Consider the following 7,047-nt stretch of genomic DNA (forward strand, 5'->3'; position numbering starts at 1 on the left):
CCGGTTGCTCTTCCTTGGACCTGAGTAACTTTTCCATTTTAGAGCAGAGTCCTTCACCCCACCACAGCCTCCTGGCACGGTCTTATCTCTCTCACCATCAGCTGGGTGTCCCCTAAAGCGCATAAAGTGTAGGTTGAAGTAAGGGACCATGTTGAATTATACGACTGAGCATTTATGGTGTAGGGGAGGGGGGGCTCCAGACATCCGATCATGTGTCTGAGCTTTGGCAGCCAAGTGATTAGATCCTCCTGCAAGGGGGGCGGCTCCTAAGGGTTAGCCTGCCCTGGCAGAGATGGAGGGGCTCAGAGCAGTGAGCTGTAGGTGGCCTTGGGTGTGCTGTGGCCCTCTGGGGTCCCACTGCTATGTGGATCTCTTAACAATGCTTGTTGTGAGGTGTCTCTCTCTCTCTCTCTCTCTCTCTCTCTCTCTCTCTCTCACACACACACACACACACACACACACACACACGTGCCTGTGAGGGCAGGAAAAGAATGGAGGGAGGTGTGGTTTACAGGGGACTGCTTTGTCCTCCAGTGATCTACTTTTAGGAAGTATCCATGGAAGTATCCTGTCCCCTGCAAGCTCTAAGCCAAACTATGTTCATCTTGCTGAGTTAGCAGAAACTACAAGGTTTTAAAAAAAAACAAAAGGGATTTCAACAAGGGCAGCGAAACCAAAGGTATTTCATAGACGTACAAACCTCGTAAGCTATCAAATAAACTGGAGGCTCCTGCTTGGCCCTCAAGCTGGACCTGCAGTAAAGGCTGCTGTAGCCTGCTGGTTGGCAGAATTGTCTGCAGACCACTTTCCTTAAGCAAATGATATAGAGACATTTGAAAAAAGAAAACCCAAGATGTGCCACTCTGACCAGAGGCTGGTCTGCTTGAGAATCTTGCGGTTTGGATGTGAAATTCCACTCCCCCCACCCCACCATCCCCTTTAGACTCATGTCTTGGAGCCTAGCTGCGGGTGCTATTTAAGGTTCTGGAAACTTCAGGAGGCAGAGCCTTGCCTGGAGGAAGTGACTAGGTCACTGAGGGGCCCTGCTTTCCTCGTGGTCCTCTGCTTCTTGACGTTGGCTGCCCAGTAAGCAGTTCTGGTCCGCATGCTGCAGCCTTTCCTTCTCCACCATGGTGAGGCGTAACCTTTTGAAACCATAAGCCAAATAGATCCTTTCCTTCTTTAAGTTGCCGCTAGTCTTGGGATTTTGTCCCGGCAACGGAACTGATAAAAGACAATTGTTCTAGAAACCCCAGGGAGCATCCGGCTGACATAGGAAGGGCTAGAGAAAATCCCAGCAGCGCCTGGAACTGGAAATAGAGCCCTACCACAGCCAGTGGCCCAGCATTCATGGGTCTCAGTGTGTACTTGGTGACAGATAGAAGTCAAAAGATCCAGATCTTTGTCTTAGCTCTGTCTGATTTTTAAAAATTTATTTTTGTTTATTTTTATTTATTTGAGAGTGACAGACAAAGAGAGAAAGAGAGAGACAGAGACAGAATGGGCACACCAGGGCCTCCAGCCACTGCAAACGAACTCCAGATGCGTGCGCCCCCTTGTGCATCTGACTAATGTGGGTCCTGGGGAATCCAGCCTCGAACTGGGGCCCTTGGGCTTCATAGGCAAGCGCTTAATGGTTAAGCCATCTCTCCAGCCCTGTCTGATTTTTTTTTTTAAAGAAAGCATGGAACTTTTGAGCCTCAGTTTCTCCTCCCGTGAAAGGCCTAGAAAGGTCTGTCTTAAGACGCATGTGAGGGCTGTTCTGAGAATTCAGTGGGATAATGCTGCAAACGTGCAATTTTTACTTCAGGTCTTCAAACAGGCACATGAGTTACCATGAAGCTTTCTTTTGCAGAGCCACTGGAAACCACCCATGTCCCTGGTTGGCACAAATGCATCAAACCCTTCCTAGACCCATTTTCTATCCCAGCCAGAGTCTGGAAGAGGAGCAGGGCTAAGATTGAATACTGCCCCATTCAAGCAGAGCCTTTTATTTATTTATTTTTTGAGAAAGAGAATAAGAGAGAGAGAGAGAGAGAGAGAGAGAGAGAGAATGGGTGTACCAGGGCCTTCAACTGCTGCAAACTCCAGACGCATGCGCCCCCTTGTGGTGCATGTGCGACATTGCATGCTTGTGTCACTGCGTGTCTGGCTGCATGGGACCTGGAGATTCAAACATGAGTTCTTAAGTTTTGCAGGCAAGCACCTTAACTGCGAAGCCATCTCTCTGGCCCTAGCAGAGTCTTTAAAAATAATAATAATAATGACATCTTAGTTTTTGTATAGGATGTTCCTACTTAGATACCCATTCTCAAATATAAAATACACTGTCAACATGTTTAGTCACCATGCCAAGCACTTTAGAAACAGATAACTAAAATTTTTTTAAAGTAGTATTTATAAAAGTTAAAGTTCATAACATAGAAAGAGCCCATATGGCTTAATTTAAAAAAATGGGCTAGGCTGGGGAGATGGCTTAGTGGTTAAGGTGCTTGCCTGCAAATCCAAAGGACCCAGGTTTGATTCAGCAGGACCCACCTAAGCCAGATGCACAAGGGGGCACATGCATCTGGAGTTTGTTTGCAGTGGCTGGAGGCCCTGGTGTGCCCATTCTCTCTGTCTATCTCTCTTTCTCTGACTCTCTCAAATAAATAAATAAACTTTTAAAAAAGGAAACATTCTATATGTCCACCAAGAGATGAATGAATAAACATACTTTTGCATAGGCATGCAAATAAATTATTCAACCATAAAAATTAATGACGTTCTGATACATACTACAATATGGATAAAAAAACCTTCAAGGGCTGGAGAGATGGCTTAGCGGTTAAGCGCTTGCCTGTGAAGCCTAAGGACCCTGGTTCGAGGCTTGGTTCCCCAGGTCCCACGTTAGCCAGATGCACAAGGGGGTGCACGCATCTGGAGTTCATTTGCAGAGGCTGGAAGCCCTGGCACGCCCATTCTCTCTCTCTCCCTCTATCTGTCTTTCTCTCTGTGTCTGTCACTCTCAAATAAATAAAAAAAAAACAAAAAAAAACCTTCAAAACTTGGGCTGGAAAGATGGCTTAGCGGTTAAGCGCTTGCCTGTGAAGCCTAAGGACCCCGGTTTGAGGCTCGGTTCCCCAGGTCCCACGTTAGCCAGATGCACAAGGGGGTGCACGCATCTGGAGTTTGTTTGCAGAGGCTGGAAGCCCTGGCGCGCCCATTCTCTCTCTCTCCCTCTATCTGTCTTTCTCTCTGTGTCTGTCGCTCTCAAATAATAATAATAAAAAATTAAAAAAAAAAACCTTCAAAACTGTATGATGGGTTGGAGGATGGCTTAGTGGTTAAGGCACTTGCCTACAATGCCAAAGGACCCAGGTTCAATTCCCCAGGACCCAAATAAGCCAGATGTACAAGGAGTCACATGCATCTGGAGTTTGTTTGCAGTGGCTGGAGATCCTGGAGTGCCCATTCTCTCTCTCTCTCTCTTTCTCTCTGTCTCAAATAAAAATTAATTAGAGAAAAGACAAAGTGGTCAAAATGTAGGTTCTGCTTCTTCTGAAGTCTAACAGTTGGTGGACGGCTGAGCCAAGTCTGTAGCCTCAGTGTCGTGAGTGCAATGAGGAAACTTCTCTGCTGTGCCTTGTAACCTGGCCCTCAGCTGACTTTGGCTTCTGCTCACCAACACGGGCAAGGAGCATCCAGGAAAGCATCAAGTACAGCTTGACTTTTGTGCAGCCTGCTGAGTTGTGGTGTGTGCGTAAATCTGGGGAGATCTCTGATTCCTTGACTCAGAAATTAGCATGTAAGTGCAGAAACCTAATAGCTAACCAGAGACAAAGTCTATAATAAAGCTAATAAGGTTTAATTATTTCTATCTGTAATCTGAAATGACCTGGCTGGATTGCCAGGGGCTTGGGCCAGGGCCAGGTTCCTTTCTTTATTTGATAGATGTTTGCTACCAGCTGCCGAGAGGGAGCCTTCCTGACTGTATTTATTACTATGATATAGGCCTTTGGTTTCCAGTATCATCTCTTTGGAATTTCTGCCTCAGATCCTGGGCAGATGAACATCACTCCCTGGCAGGAAAGGCGTGGTGGAATCCTGGCATCAACTTAGAGCTTCCAAGTTTTCATGCGAGGGATGCCAGATGTGGTTGGCCTTGGCCTTTTCTTTGGTCAGTTTCTTTACACTGGAAGAAACAGCCAGCTGCCCATCCCCCGCCCGCCACCACCAGGGTCTGAACTGAAATCTTGTCAGGGGAAGGAAGACTTAGGGTGCTGTAGCTGGAAGTGATTGCTGAGGGCCATCATCACTATTTGCCCCAGACAGAGGATGTGGAACAAGTTTTCCAAGTATTACGGAATAGGGTTTGACTCAACAAACATGGGTTAGGTACAACCAAATTTCTGATTATCAAGATGAGCCTTTGCTCCTCATACTTCCATTTCTTTTGTGTGTGTGTGTGTGTGTGTTTGCGTGTGTGTACATGTGTGTACGCATATGGGTGCACATGTACGTGGAGGCCAGAGGTTGACGTTGACGTTGGGTACCCTCCCCAATCACGCTCTTCTTTATTTTACCGAGGCAGGGTCTCTCAGGTTACCCCAGATCTCACTGAGTCAGCTGCTCTTACCCAGGCAACTTGTGTTGGGGGAAATCCCCTGTCTGCCTCCCAAGCATTGGGATTACAGGCCGCTACCAAGCCCACCCGGTGGGTTTTGGGGGATCTGAACCCCAGTCCTCATGTTGGCGTGACAAAGCACTTTATTCACTGATCCATCACCCCATTCTCCATCTTCGTTTTTTAAATGAGGCTACGCTGAATTTCCTGCATTTTGTTCTAACAACACATGGTCACTTGGCGCCATCGCTGTGGGTTTGTGGCGAGGCAGAATATTCTGGTAGGCAGTGCATGACAGGAGAAAAGAGTTGCATCTTCTGGCAGCCAGAATGAGAGAGAGAGAGAGAGAGAGAGAGAGAGAGAGAGAGAGAGAGAATTGGATAACATATCTAGCCCTTAAAGGCACGCTCCTGAGGCCTCCACCCCAGAACTCCTTCCTCCAAATAAGGCCCTCATCCGGAAGCTTGAACCATCTCTTAACGATGCTGTTAAATTACGAATCAGTCCATGGATTGATTCCACTGTCTCACTGGGAACCTTCGCGTGAGGGGCGGTGGCTGTGGGGTGTTGGGGGGCAGTGAGAGGAAGGCATTTCACATTCAAACTATAGTGGAGGCCAAGGGGATTCATCAAGGAAATTTATCTATTTAAGTTGAGGCACCTGAATTTCTTATCATCTCGCACTAAATTTTAGCAGGGGGCAGCGGTCTCTGCTTTGGACTTGGACCCTTTGCCAACTGCGTGTTCTCTCAACAATCCCTCAGTCCTTCATCCTGAGTGGCACGCATCCTGAGTGGGTACGCCTTATCTTGCAGAGTGCACTGCCGCTTACAAATCCTGGGTCCTATTTGCGGGGTACCAGTGATACCAATTGCTCAGTGCTGACTCTGTGCATGTGTTGTATCGAGAGCGTTGTACCATGTGCTGCTTAAAATGCTCCTTTAGTTTACAGAAAGGACCTGCTCTGTAGCCAGGTCTTTTCCCCTTGGTGTGGGTAGCAGCATGGAGGAATACTAAAAGAGAAAGGAGGGGGCTGGAGAGATGGCTTGGCGGTTAAGGCGTTTGCCTGCAAAGCCAAAGGATCCCGGTTCAATTCTCCAGGTCCCACGTTAGCCAGATGCACCAAGGGGTGCACGCGTCTGGAGTTCGTTTGCAGTGGCTAGAGGCCCTGGTGCACCCATTCTCTCTCTTTCTCTCTATACCTCTCTCTCTCTCTCAGATTAAATAAAATATTTAAAAGAAGTTTAAAATTAAGTGGGGAAGCAACAATAAATGTTGGGAGTGGGGGTGGGTAGGGCATGGGTCCCAGAATTTTCCACAAGAGAGTTATATGCTCAAGGTCGGCCTGCCTATCTGGCAATGGTTAAAGTCCTGCCCTCCTGGCCCTGTCCCTCTGTGTTTTCAAATGATGACGTCATCTCTTGTAAACATGCCCAGTCACGCTGTCTCTTTATACCACGGTGGCCAGATCTTGGCTCATGTTCTCACTAAGCCTAGTTCCTCATCTGTAAAATGAGGTTGTTCATTCACATTAACTATTACTTACAGTTTTTCAGAAAGACAAAACCAAAAGAAAGGACAGAGAAAGAGAGAGAGAGAGAGAGAGAGAGAGAGAGAGAGAGAGAGAGAGAGAGGAGATAAAGGTTTGGGGAGATTTCTCAGTGGTTAAATGTGCTTGCAAAGCCTGGTAGCTCAGGTTCAATTCTCCAGTGACCATGGAAAACCAGATGCTCAAAGTTGCACATGTGTCTGGAGTTTGGTTGCAGTGGCCCTGGCATAGTCAGACTCTCTCTCTCTCTCTCTCTCAAATAAATTAGTTAATTAAAAAAAAAAAGGGGGGCTGGAGAGATGGCTTAGCGGTTAAGCGCTTGCCTGTGAAGCCTAAGGACCCAGGTTCGAGGCTCGGTTCCCCAGGTCCCACGTTAGCCAGATGCACAAGGGGGCGCACGCGTCTGGAGTTCGTTTGCAGTGGCTGGAAGCCCTGGCGCACCCATTCTCTCCCTCTCCCTCTATCTGTCTTTCTCTCTGTGTCTGTCGCTCTCAAATAAATAATAAACACAAAAAAAAAGGAGGAGAGATTTAAAGAATTGACTCACGTAGTTGTGGAGGTCCAAGTTCAATGTCTGAAGATTCGACCAGCAGACAGAAGACTTAGGGAGGATCTGCAGCTAATCCAAAGGCAGCCAGCTTGCTGACTTTAGTCCTTGCTCTGAAGCGGTGACGCTTTGTACTCTCTTAAGGCCCTCAACCAATTGGACGAGTACCACTCATGTCATGGGGAGGGGGTAAACTGCTTCCTCAAAATCCTGTCATATAAATGTTCATCTGACATCTAAAATGTTTCATTAGCCGCACGCACGCCCTTAGTCCCAGCACTCGGGAGGCAGAGGTAGGAGGGTCGCCGAGAGTTCGAGGCTACCCGGAGACCACAGAGTGAATTC

The sequence above is a fragment of the Jaculus jaculus genome, chromosome 18, assembly GCF_020740685.1.
Source record: "Jaculus jaculus isolate mJacJac1 chromosome 18, mJacJac1.mat.Y.cur, whole genome shotgun sequence".
Taxonomy (NCBI): Eukaryota; Metazoa; Chordata; class Mammalia; order Rodentia; family Dipodidae; genus Jaculus; species Jaculus jaculus.